Source organism: Bombina bombina, chromosome 6 (genome assembly GCF_027579735.1).
Source record: "Bombina bombina isolate aBomBom1 chromosome 6, aBomBom1.pri, whole genome shotgun sequence".
NCBI classification, from domain to species: Eukaryota; Metazoa; Chordata; class Amphibia; order Anura; family Bombinatoridae; genus Bombina; species Bombina bombina.
The window spans coordinates 923,162,004-923,174,445 of NC_069504.1; positions in this window are offsets into that span (position 1 = coordinate 923,162,004).

Genomic DNA, 12,442 nt, shown 5'->3' on the forward strand with positions numbered 1-12,442 from the left:
CTAGGAGCACTTCAGTCCATGAATAGAATGTCTTGTCTATTAGTCTTTACCAGCATATGTTGATGTGTACATAAACACTATCACAATGAGTGATCTAACAACTATCAGAAGGAGAGCACAACTATATAAGTGTGTGTGTGGGGGGGGGGGAGAGGCCAGAATGAATAGCATAGCCCCAGTCAGCTAACTTAAAACATGCCAAATTTTCTCTATATGAAGGTCTTATACTATTTTGCTGTAATGCGGCCACACTGTTATCTCTGACTGAAGATTAAGAAAGAGAGGTGCAAGGAAATTCTACTTTCAAATCCCTAGTGTTGAAGTCAAGGGAAAAGATTTGTGCGCTATCCTGTGTCTAAATTTCACTGTCTATGTTGTCTGGGGAACCCCTTGGGGTACCTGTGTATCCGTACTGTACTCTAGCAGGGCAGTGTGTCCCATATCCTATACATCAAAAGTTATGAACATATACATTAGAATGAACAGCAAGAACATAAACAGTAACAACATCAGTAAAAATAACAATATACAATGATGACCATCATCTCGGAAGGACAAATCTGGGAAGTTATGTCGTTCCTGAACCTAAGGGCTGCTTTCTCATGAGAGTCTGGTGACTGCCCGATTTACAAGTAATCTAACTCCTGACTGTCCTAGTATGAATAGGGGTGGCTGTTGCAATAAGTGAATAAGTGGGAGGTAGAGGGATAAGGGTTTTCAATCATTCGTAATACTTTCTTAATCAAAGGGGCATGTAACCTAAAGCGAAAGTGTAAAACTATTAGTGGTGTACATTACCTTCTGATTATTTCTCTTAAGTGCAAACTAGGGCATGTGCAGCTCTGGGTAATGATCATCTAAGTACTGTGTAAAAACAAGGTAGATCACAAACTATAACATCTCTTATCTATTATTGATGAACTTGATGTATACAGTAACAGGAACCCATAAGCACAAAGAGATAGAGCGGAAAAAGAAGAGAGAGAAGAGATGTAGTGTAGAGATGAGCGAAAAACAGGAAGAGAAAAGAGGGGAGACAAAGAGGAGAGACAGCTAAAAACATTCATGTGGAATACATCTATTATATTGCGGCAGTCTCACCAATCTTCGTGTACCCTTGATACACATGAGTCAGTCTCTGTATTTTCAAAAAGTCTCTCAATCAGAAGTCCAAAGTATGGAGAGATAACAATCTGCAAATCAAAGTAATGACCAGAAATAAGTGTCTCATGTGGGAGCTTCTCTAATCCTGGGTATTGAGGTGTTCCTCTGGCCACTGCTAGATCTCTGCGGGAGGGAACCCCACTCGGGGACTGATGCTCTCAAGCCTCTTCCTGGTACAGTTGCTTGGACAGGCGCGGGTGGGTCCTGTGATAGTAGACCCCATCTTTGAAGTAACTCTCTTGCCTGCTGTGGTGAGGAGGCCGCATATTGCTGTCCATCTTTATTGATGTAGAGCTTAACAGGGAAGCCCCACCTGTATTTGATGGCTTTGTCCCTCAAGATTTTAGTGTAAGGTTGGTAGTGTCTTCTTATTTGGAGGGTGTGGAGAGAGAGATCCTGATATACCTGGATATCAGCATATTGCTCCGGGAGTGGCTTGTCACTTGCTAAGGCTCTCAGCAGTTTTTCCCGGAAGGTATAGTTATGAAGCCGGGCAACAACATCCCTTGGTTTATCGCCTTCAGCCGTCCGCGGCCTCGGGGCTCTATGGGCTCTGTCGATCAGCATCTCTTTCTCGATCCCAGTGCCAAGGACAGCAACAAAGAGATCTTGCAGGAATTTTTCCAGATCTTGTGGGGGCACAGACTCAGGGATACCCTTCACCCTAATATTATTACAGCGAGTCCCGTCTTCAAGGTCTGCGAGTTTGAGTTCCAGATCCGTGATCTGTTCTGCAAGTCCCTGCGAGTAATCTAAGAGGTTGACATGATCCAGCCTCAGATCCTCCTGCTTGCGCTCTAATGCATCTGTTCTTTCTCCTATAAAGGCTATGTCTCTCTTCAGATCAGCATGGCCCTTATCAAACTTCTTAGACAGGGAGTCATGGTGCGAGGCCAGGAGCGACCTGATAGAGTCTATAATATTATTATCAGCATTTGCGTCTTGATGTTGGAGATGGCCTGTGGCTTGAGTTAAAGTTGTTCTGATGTGAGCATCATTGAGGCTGCTTGTGTCTGAGGCTTCATCTTCTGAGCCAGATTGTTGTCTAGAAGCATGTTGACCAAAGTGATCAGCAACTGTTCTTTTAGGAGTGTTGTGGGACTTTTGCTTTATCTTGAAAGTTTGCGGCATCTTCGGTTTCTGCAGTTGTAGTGGCATGAGGTATATCAAACAGATAATGAGAAGAAAAAAATAGTACTATGGAGATATCTGCTATAGAGCTGACTGGGGCTATGGCATCAGTGCATATAGTTATTACATTGTCGTCTCAATTTGGGGCATCTATCAGTAGATGGAGCTGAGCTTATTAGGAATCTGTGTCTTTAAGGCTGGAGGCCAATAGGGTTTTCACTGAAACGTATAGTCTCTCCTCTGGCGGGGTTGTCCCCTTAGGACGATATGGGGTCAGGTATGGGGGGCAATAAGGGCTGGCGCGAAAGGGAGAGGAGAGACCGGTGAGACAGCAGCAAATACAAGGCAGAGTCTGGATCCTAGCCTGCTTCCTGGGCAAACAGTAAAACTATTTTAGTGGGGTATCTTCTTAGTGTAAAGAGGCAGCAGGGTGGGTTACCACAGTTGTATTTCTCAGGATAGCAATATCACTCTAGCGCTTTTTGTATTTTTTGTTTTATTTTTTATTTTTCCCCCCTATTCCTTCTTTGTCCCTATCTTGGCTTCCTTTTCCCTTTATAAGATCTTCTTTTATGTGCTTAGTAGTTAATTTGGGATGATTGGGGGAATAATAAGCCCCTAAAGTGAGCTGTGTGGGGGATAAAAGTAATGGAGGCCTGACAGACTTATATGGAGACCTGCAAGGGACACAATAATTTAACCTTTAAAGTATCTCAAGGGCCGTTTCTCTGCATTATTTATTTGATCTGTCCTCTGTCAAGAAGGCCCCCAGGGGAGGTGAGAGGGAATCTGGTGATGAGTAAGGTTAATTTTAGGCCGTGTAGACCTTGTTTATAGCCCCCTTACTATGTCGGTCTTACCTCACCTCTGTCATAAAGTAAAGTAACGGCCTCTGTGTAACCCTTCTTTATGAGTTGCCAGTCTCTGTAGCCTCAGCCGATTCTCTACTGAGGCTTGTGAACAGACAGCCTGCTCCTAACGAGTGGATCTGACCACCAGTGGGCTGTAGAAAGCAGGTGAGACTCAAATAGGCCTCCAAGCTTCTTCAGATCTCTTCCGTGTCACTCCGGGCTAGGAAAGGACCCGGTAAAATGACGGGTCTTCGCGACAAAAGTTTTGAATGTATGGTGTACAGTGATGTGCAGGGCTGACTTGCTGGTGAATACCGGCAGTGGATAATTGTGACACCAGTGATTCTCTAGAAAAGCTGTCAGCACCATCCCACAACACTTCTCCCGGTAGGACGTCTCCTCGATAATACAGGGCAGAGTTCAGCTGCCAAGACCTCCGCAACAACAGTAGGAGGTAAAACAGTCCCTTCAGTTATGAGGCAGTCCAAGATCACAGCTCCGGAGTGGATCCCCGACCCTCCGGAGCTAGTACAGAGTACCTCGAAGTTGAAAGGGAATATTCCGATCTTGCTTAAGCCTGGAGATTAAGGTATACCAAAAAAAAGGAACAGGTGGCTACAAAACTCCCTTTTCTTTGCTCAGCTATGTCAGATCACATAATCTATATAAAACCAAGTGTGTTGGTATTTCTGTGTAAGGGTCTATATATCTAAAATAGTACTTTTGATTCCCTATATGCCAAGAGCTCTGCCACTGCACGTCCACTCCTGTTGATGGCTAGCTCCGCCCCTCTAAAATACATTTTTTATTTATATATTTTGTGGGATCAAAGGGCTATTTAATAGGATCATGCAGTAACTCAAACTTCCAGGGTCCCATTCACTGGAAGTTAGTGGATTTACGTTTCTACAGTTTATTTACATTATATAAAGCATAATAGAGATGTCCTCAAAATACAACTTCAATTTTTTTTCTGTTTCCATAGATTAAAGGGACAGTCTACCATAGAATTGTTATTATTTTAAAAGATAGATAATCCCTTTTTTACCAATTTTTCATAACCAACACTGTTATATTAATACACTTTTTACCTTTGTGATTACCTTGTGTTGGGCTAAATCTTAAATAACTCCCTGTGCCTGTACACAGTGTTATCTATATGGCCCACGTGTACTTTATGTTGAAAAAGAGTTTAAAAAGCATGTGATAAGAGGCAGCCATCAAGGGTTTAGAAATTAGCATATGAGTCTGCCTAGGTTTAGTTTAAACTAAGAATACTAAGAGAAAAAAGCAAATTTGATGATAAAAGTAAATTTGAAAGTTGATTAAAATTACATGTCCTATCTGAATAATGAAAGTTTAATTTTGACTAGACTGTCCCTTTAAAATAAAAAAAAAAGTATTTAAATGGACTCTCAGGTCAAAATTAAACTTTCATGATTCAGGAAGAACACACAATTTTAAACAACTTTCCAATTTACTTCCATTAACAAAGTCTTTTTATATTTACACTTTTTGAGTCACCAGCTCCTACAAACATTTGCAAGAATTCACAGAATATATGTATACTAGTCCTAAAGCCCGTGTACATGCGCCATTATTTGTAGTACAGCGGTCCCACCCCTTGCTCTCTCTCTCCCCCTCTCTTTTGCTCTCTCTCTCCCCCTCTCTTTTGCTCTCTCTCCCCCTCTCTTTTGCTCTCTCTCCCCCTCTCTTTTGCTCTCTCTCCCCTTCTCTTTCTCTCTCTCTTTCCCATTCGCTTGCTCTCTCTCCCCCCTCTCTCCCCCCTCTCTTTTGCTCTCTCTCTCCCTCCCCATCTCTTGCTCTCTCTCTTCCCCCTTTCTTTTAAGCTCTCTCTCCCCCTTCTCTTTTGCTCTCTCTATTTCCCCCCTCTCTTTCATGCTCTCTCTCCCCCCTCTCTTTTGCTCTCTCCCCCCTCTCTTTTGCTCTCTCTCCCCTCTCTTTTGTTCTCTCTCTCCCCCTCTTGTTTGCTCTCTCTCTAACCCTCTCTTTTTCTCTCTCTCTCCCCCTCTCTTTTGCTCTCACTCTCTCCCCCCTCTCATTTGCTCTCTCCCCCCCATTTCTTTTGCTCTCTCTCTCTCCCCCCTCTCTTTTGCTCTATATCTCCCCCCTCTCTTTTGCTCTCTTCCCCCTCTCTTTTGCTCTATCCCCCTCTCTTTTGCTCTCTTTCTTTCCCCCCTCATTCTCCCTTCCTCCCTCCCTCTCTTTTGCTCTCTCTCCCCCTCTCTTTTGCTCTCTCTCCCCCCTCTCTTTTGCTCTCTCTCTCCCTATCTCTTTTGCTCTTTCCCCCCTCTTTTGCTCTCTCTCTCTCCCTCTATTTTGCTCTCTCTTCCCTCTCTTTTGTTCTCTCTCTCCCCCCTCTTTTGCTCTCTCCCCTCTTTTGCTCCTCTCCCCTCTTTTGCACTCTCTCCCCCCTTTTGCACTCTCTCCTCCTTCTCTTTTGTTCTCTCTCTTGCCCCTCTTTTGCACTCTCCCCCCTCTCTTTTGCTCTCTCTCCCATCTCTTTTGATCTCTCTCCCATCTATTTTGCTTTCTCTCTCCCCCCTCTTTTGCTCTTTCTCTCCCCCCTATTTTGCTCTATAGCCCCTTCTTTTGCACTCTCTCCCCCTCTTTTGTGCTCTCTCAGGCCTTGCCCACTCCCGCCGACCAAGCCCACCCTATACGTTCCCATCACAGCACTCCCGTCCGCCATGCCTCCTTGTCACGGCCATTCTGCCCGACCATGCCCTGGCCACACCCACCCGACCCATTCCCACCGACCACACACCATCACGGCACTCCCGCTGACCATGCCCCCTTATCATAGCCGCTCCACCGACCACACCCCCGCCATGCCCCCCACAACGGCTGCTTCTGCACTCCCTCTCTGCTCTGCTGTCAGATCATAAAGGCCAGGTATGTTTGTCCTCGTGCAGCCTCTACTGCGCATGACTGCATTGGACAAACATACTTCGCCTTTTATTATATAGGATGTATTTGTAATTGACTGATGACTGTCACCTGATACAGGGGGAGTGGAAATAGACATAACTTTGAAATTTGTTAGAGTAAAACCTACTACTCATTTGAAGTTTAGACTAAGTGCTATTGCATTGTCTTTTTATAATGCATTTGTTGATTATGTATATCCACTGTTTGTACTAGTCCTTTAAAAATGTTTGTACCAGATCACTATGTCAATGGCTTACTGTTTTCTCCATTTATAAACCAGTGACCAAAAACTTTGATACTCAGTACATATATATGCATTCAGTGCAAGAAAATGTTTGTGATATGTATAAATAGTGAATAAAAATCTGTAGTTGAAATAAAAAAGAGATCTTAATTAGCCTGGCACTTGATCATAGAACTGATAAGTACATGTACATTTCAGGTCATATGTCTTATGGAGACTGTAAAAATGATTTAATTGCAAATGTTTGCCAAAGGTAAAAGGGAAACATACATTTTTATTGTGCGCAACACATTTAAAAAATCTGAAATACTCATTAAAGTAATGGTAACCTTTCCCCTTTGTATAAACAGTTCTGGAATGTTAGCAATATTTTAGATGGACTTTAATTCATCAGTTGTAAAAAAGATGTGCAATAACGTACTTTTTAATGTAGTGCTGAAATTCAAACACCCTTCTCTCTGGCCACCCACTTCAAAACTTATTTTGTTGTGAGCCAACAGTTTGAACTATTCTCAAATCAGCATTCTAGTCATATGGCACTTTTTTGTAGCTAGAACACCGATTGGACAACAGTTCAACAAAATTACTTTTGAAGTGGGCGGCCCGAGCGTGGGGTATTTGAATTACTTTAAAAATTAAGTTATAAAGCATCTTCATTACAACTAACATTCCAGATCTGTTTATACAAAGGGGAACTTTACAACTTTAACTAGATTAAAGAAAAGGTGAGACCATTGGTTCTCAATCCCTTATTTTTTTGTGAAAGGACAATTTTAAGATTTGGAAAAAAATTATGAAAATAACATCAACATGGTCTAGTTAAAGGGACACTGAACCCAAATTTTTTCTTTCGTGATTCAAATAGAGCCTGAAATTTTGAGCAACTTTCTAATTTACTCCTTTTATCAAATTTTCTTCATTCTCTTGGTATCTTTATTTGAAATGCAAGAATGTAAGTTTAAATGCCGTCCCATTTTTGGTGAACAACCTGGGTTGTTTTTACTGATTGGTGGATAAATTCATCCACCAATAAAAAAGTGCTATCCAGAAGGCTGAACCAAAAAAAAACCATCAAATAAAGATAGCAAGAGAACGAAGAAAAAATGTTAATAGGAGTAAATTAGAAAGTTTCTTAAAATTGCATTCTCTATCTGAACCACAAAAGACAAAAATTGTGTTCAGTGTCCCTTTAAATTCACATTGTTGCAATATTAACTTTACCTTGGCAACAGTTTTTAACTGGTATTGTTCTTTGGTCCTTGACTGTTGCTACCTTTAAATGAACCCATTGTATAGCTTTAAGCTACTTGATGTTATTAAGTGAAGTTGAATCAAATAAAATGTTTTTCCATCAGACTGTTAACTAAAGCACAAGAACAGAAAATTTCTTTCAATTTCCATTTATGATGCTATTCAGTCATCAAGACACTTGTACACATTTCCTCGCATGATATTCTTTTTTTTATATTGTTTATTTGAATAAGGTGACATGCAAATCTGTATTTCATTCATCCCTTGGTTTTTCAAACTTTGTCAAGAAGATTTATTTCCTAATCTTAATTCCTGCTTTGTCTATTAGTGTTGAAATAAAGATGTACAGGATTTATAAACCTTGGAGCCTACCCAAGCATCTGCTTATGGGCAATGAACTGTATAGTTAATCATCATTCTTCTTTATGTAGAATATTAGTCCTATTAACAAATGTAATGGAGATATAAAATAGATACATATAAGCCATGGAGTTGTATTAGGCACAACATGACAAATAAAGACACATTTTGCCTTACATTTATACATGTAAATGTGTGCAGGATTCATAATTGTAAACCATGGTTTATAATCAATTCAAGGTAAACCTTTATTACAGAGGCTATGCTATAAAGATATAGGTCTCAATTTTTTAAACTTTGCATGCATCTTTGGACCCAATACTCTGCAGGTTCATTCATGTGGGCCTGCAACTAAGAGTTAAGAAGCACTAGTCTTATAATTACTGCTTCTTAACCTGTCTGCAACCCTGCAAGTTTATGTGTTTAAACCCCGCAAAGGAGTTAAACACATATTTAGAACTGCTCAGGTGCTGCATAGAACTGCTGGTCCCAAGCAGAAACTGCCACTTACACAATTAGCAGCAGCAGTCACATGCCTCATATGCTCAACTGTCGCTGCTGATTGGGTCAGCATCAGTTTCTGCTCAGGACGAGCAGTTCTCTGTGAATTCCAATAATTACTTTAACTATGTATTTAATCCCATATTTTTTTTGGTGAATCTCATACAGAATGCAATTTTAGCAATTTTTCAATTTACTCCTGTTAACTAATTTGCTTAATTTTCTTTGTATCCTTTGTTGAAAAGCATATACAGGTAGGCTGGGAGCAGCAATTCACTACTAAAGCTAGCTGCTGATTGGTGGCTGCACATATATGCCTCTTGTCATTGGTTCACCCAATGTATTCAGTTTGTTCCCAGTAGTGTATTGTTACTCTTTCAACAAAGGATTCAAAGATAATTAAGCAAATTAGATAATATAAGAAATAAAACTTGTTTAAAATTGTATGCCCTATATGAATCATGAAATATTTTGTATTTATTTTTTGTCCCTTTAAGTATCATGTATATTTTATTTACAAAGTGCATTCAACAGATTCACTAGTGCTGTTCTCCAGGGGTCAGTTATTGGGTCTGTTTTATCTAATATATTTATCTGTGATAGTAGTGAGATTTAAGGAAAGCAGATTTTTCTTTTCTTTTTACAGATACTAAGTGGAATTGAGTTGACAGAAAGGGTAGATTAAATGAATAGTGATATTAAAACTAGATGATTAACATCACATAGTATAAACTGTATGAATTTTATAATACAAAGGAGTCGATTTATTAAGCAGCAAATGCTGCATCAACCCCCTTTCGTTTCTGGTCCGCCAGAAACAGAAGTTAAGAAACAGAAGTCGTAAGACCGCTGCTCCTAAACTTCTCTGTCACCTTTTAGGAGGCGGACTGAAATCATCCTGATCCAATACAATTAGGATGATTGACGGCCCCTGCTAGAGGCCGATAGGCCGTGAGTGAACAGGGGACGGCATTGCACAAGCATTTCACCAAAAATGCTTGTGCAATGTTAAATGCCGACAGCGTATGCTGTCGGCATTTAGCGAGGTTGAGCGGACATGATTCGCTTTACAAAATCTACCCCTAAAACTCAAAGATTAATCATAGATTCATTGTTACTTTTTTCATGATAACAGAAGAGGAACATGGGAATTATTTATTCAGATGACTTTAAGGGACACTCAAGTCAAAATTAAAATTTCCTGATTCATATAGAGCAGGACATTTTAAACATCTTTCCAATTTACTTCCATTAACAAAATGTGCACAGTCTTTTTATATTTACACTGTTTGAGTCACAAGCTCCTACTGATCATGTGCAATAATTCACATAATATAGGTATATGCATTTGTGATTGGCTGATGGCTGTCACATGATGCAGTGGGAGTGAAAATAAACATTACTGAAATTTGTCAGAAAAAGAATCTACTACTCATTTGAATTTCAGACTATGGGGCCAAATGATCAAGCTCTGAATGAAGCTTGGTGCCCCTGTTTCCGCGTGAGCCTTCAGGCTCGCCAGAAACAGCAGTTATGAAACAGGGATCTAAAGACCACTGCTTCATAACTGGTCCGTTGCCTCTGAGGCTGCGTTCTGCAATCCGCCCATTCCTATAAGATCGGGCTGATTGACACCCCCTGCAAGCAGCCAAATGTTAATCTGCAGGGGGTGGCATTGCACAAGCAGTTCTGGTGAACTGCTTGTGCAATGTTAAATGCCGACTGAGTATGCTGTCTGCATTCAGCGATGTCTGTCGCACATGATACGCTACAGCATATCATGTCAGACAGACATTGATTAATCTGCCCCTAAGTGCTATTGTTTTATCTTGTTATGATGCATTTGTTAGTTATGCAGATATAATGTATTTACAGGTCCTTTAAGTTTAGTAAACAATACAGAAGCGCAGCAGGTAAGGCCAGTGAATAACATTTGAATGCATAGGAATATCTTAAGAAAAAATGAGCTTCTTTCTGAATCTCTACAGGGAGTGCAGAATTATTAGGCAAGTTGTATTTTTGAGGATTAATTTTATTATTGAACAACAACCATGTTCTCAATGAACCCAAAAAACTCATTAATATCAAACCTGAATAGTTTTGGAAGTAGTTTTTAGTTTGTTTTTAGTTATAGCTATTTTAGGGGGATATCTGTGTGTGCAGGTGACTATTACTGTGCATAATTATTAGGCAACTTAACAAAAAACAAATATATACCCGGGGGCGTGTCCGAACTGCGACTACACACAGTCGCACTTTCCCTGAGCTCTCACGGAAAATTTGATACCCGCCGGTAGAAAAGACTTTTTTTGCGGCAAGATTACAACCATACAAGTATTTGATCAAATCTGCATGCCAGCAATCGAATTTTGGTGGAATTTGTGCAGCAACTTATGAAGTTTGAGCCCGGTATCGGACGTAAGAGGCCTAGAGCGGCGGGTCATATATAGGTAATGCCACCCCCCTCGAAGTACTGAGGGTTTCCACCTGGATTGGGACTCCATAAATCTAGTTTGCCTTACACAACCTTCTGAAGTGCTATACCAGCAAAAGAGCGCTGGCCGAAAAATAACTTTGCTTCTCTAAAATCCTTACAGGGTAAAATGGCCGCCATCCATGAAACCGACCTGCAAACACGCTTTGACCAGAGAATGGAGAGATTGGAACGCTGCTTCCAGACCTTGCTTACTGGGGCCCCTTGGGACTTTTTAATGCAGGCTTTCCATACGCAGCACCAGCTAAACCAACTCACTACCTCCACCAATTTAAATCCTACCCAGGAGGTATATAATTCTGACGGGCCTTTACCTCCACCTATACGCACACAGCAGCCTACGCTCATCTCATCACAATCGACATGCTGCAAGTCGGGAGTCTATCAGGAGGATAGCTCGGGGTGTGTCGGAGATGCTGAAAACTCATCTAAAAAGTTAACTGCAAATGCACTAATTAACAGCGTACCTGCAGTAGATCAAAGAGCAGGCGCTCTAGCCCTAAAACATCTGGCGATGAAGGGGATCCCGACAAAGGCTGCGCTGTTGCAAGGGCCCGGGGCAAACTCCCGGGTAGCTGCATATTACAAGAAGATCTCTACTCCGGTGTACCCCTTTAGATTTAAGACTTCAGGGCTCCAGTCTAATCAGAGGGGCGCCGCTGAAATGCACCAACTCGGCAAATCGAAAGCAGGCGTTAACCCTAAAATACCCTACTTTGACAGCCACTATGTTTATGGCTTGGGCACTCAAGATTGGGAGGATGAGATGACCTTTTCTCCTGGGAACTGTGTAATGGAACTTAGATCTGGTACTTAATCTTCCATAAGGCGCTCACAGTACATTGTGAGCTGTGAGAGAGATACAATTGTTCCTGATTTGATCAAATGTTATGTTTTTGGTTATAAGTTTTATTCTGTATCGGCATGGTTCTGAGATTGGAACGTCATACAACTTAATTACATGTACTGTTAAGCTAGAGTGACACAGCTGCGGCATGGTCTCATTGCCTGCCTGACCTGCTCCCTGCAGCTTACGGCCGGAGCCGGGGGAGGGGTTTAGAGCAGACCACAAAAGATTATGTCTAAGAAAGTTCTGATCTCGATGTTTTGCCTAATAGGTGTGTTTAGAGCTGAGTTAAGAGCTTTATGATCACTATGTTTATAATGGGAACAGTGGGCTGTGTATATGTGTGTTTCCAATATCGCTGTTTCTATAATGTTTTTAACCATCATTGTATGTTTTCTGGGGGTTGGGGGGGGCCTCCGGGGAGACATCCTACTATACATGGTGACAGGGTTGTTTGGATTTAGCATGTCGCACTGACCACACATAATATTTAATCTTCACTTTACCTCATATAATTTAGAAAATCTACTGAAACATAATATATAGAGAATGCCATCTAACACACAGTCCTAGGGAGCACTTAGATAGTGATGCATTGCAATGTAAAGAGCTGCTTTAGAATTATGCTGATACAAACTACCATTACA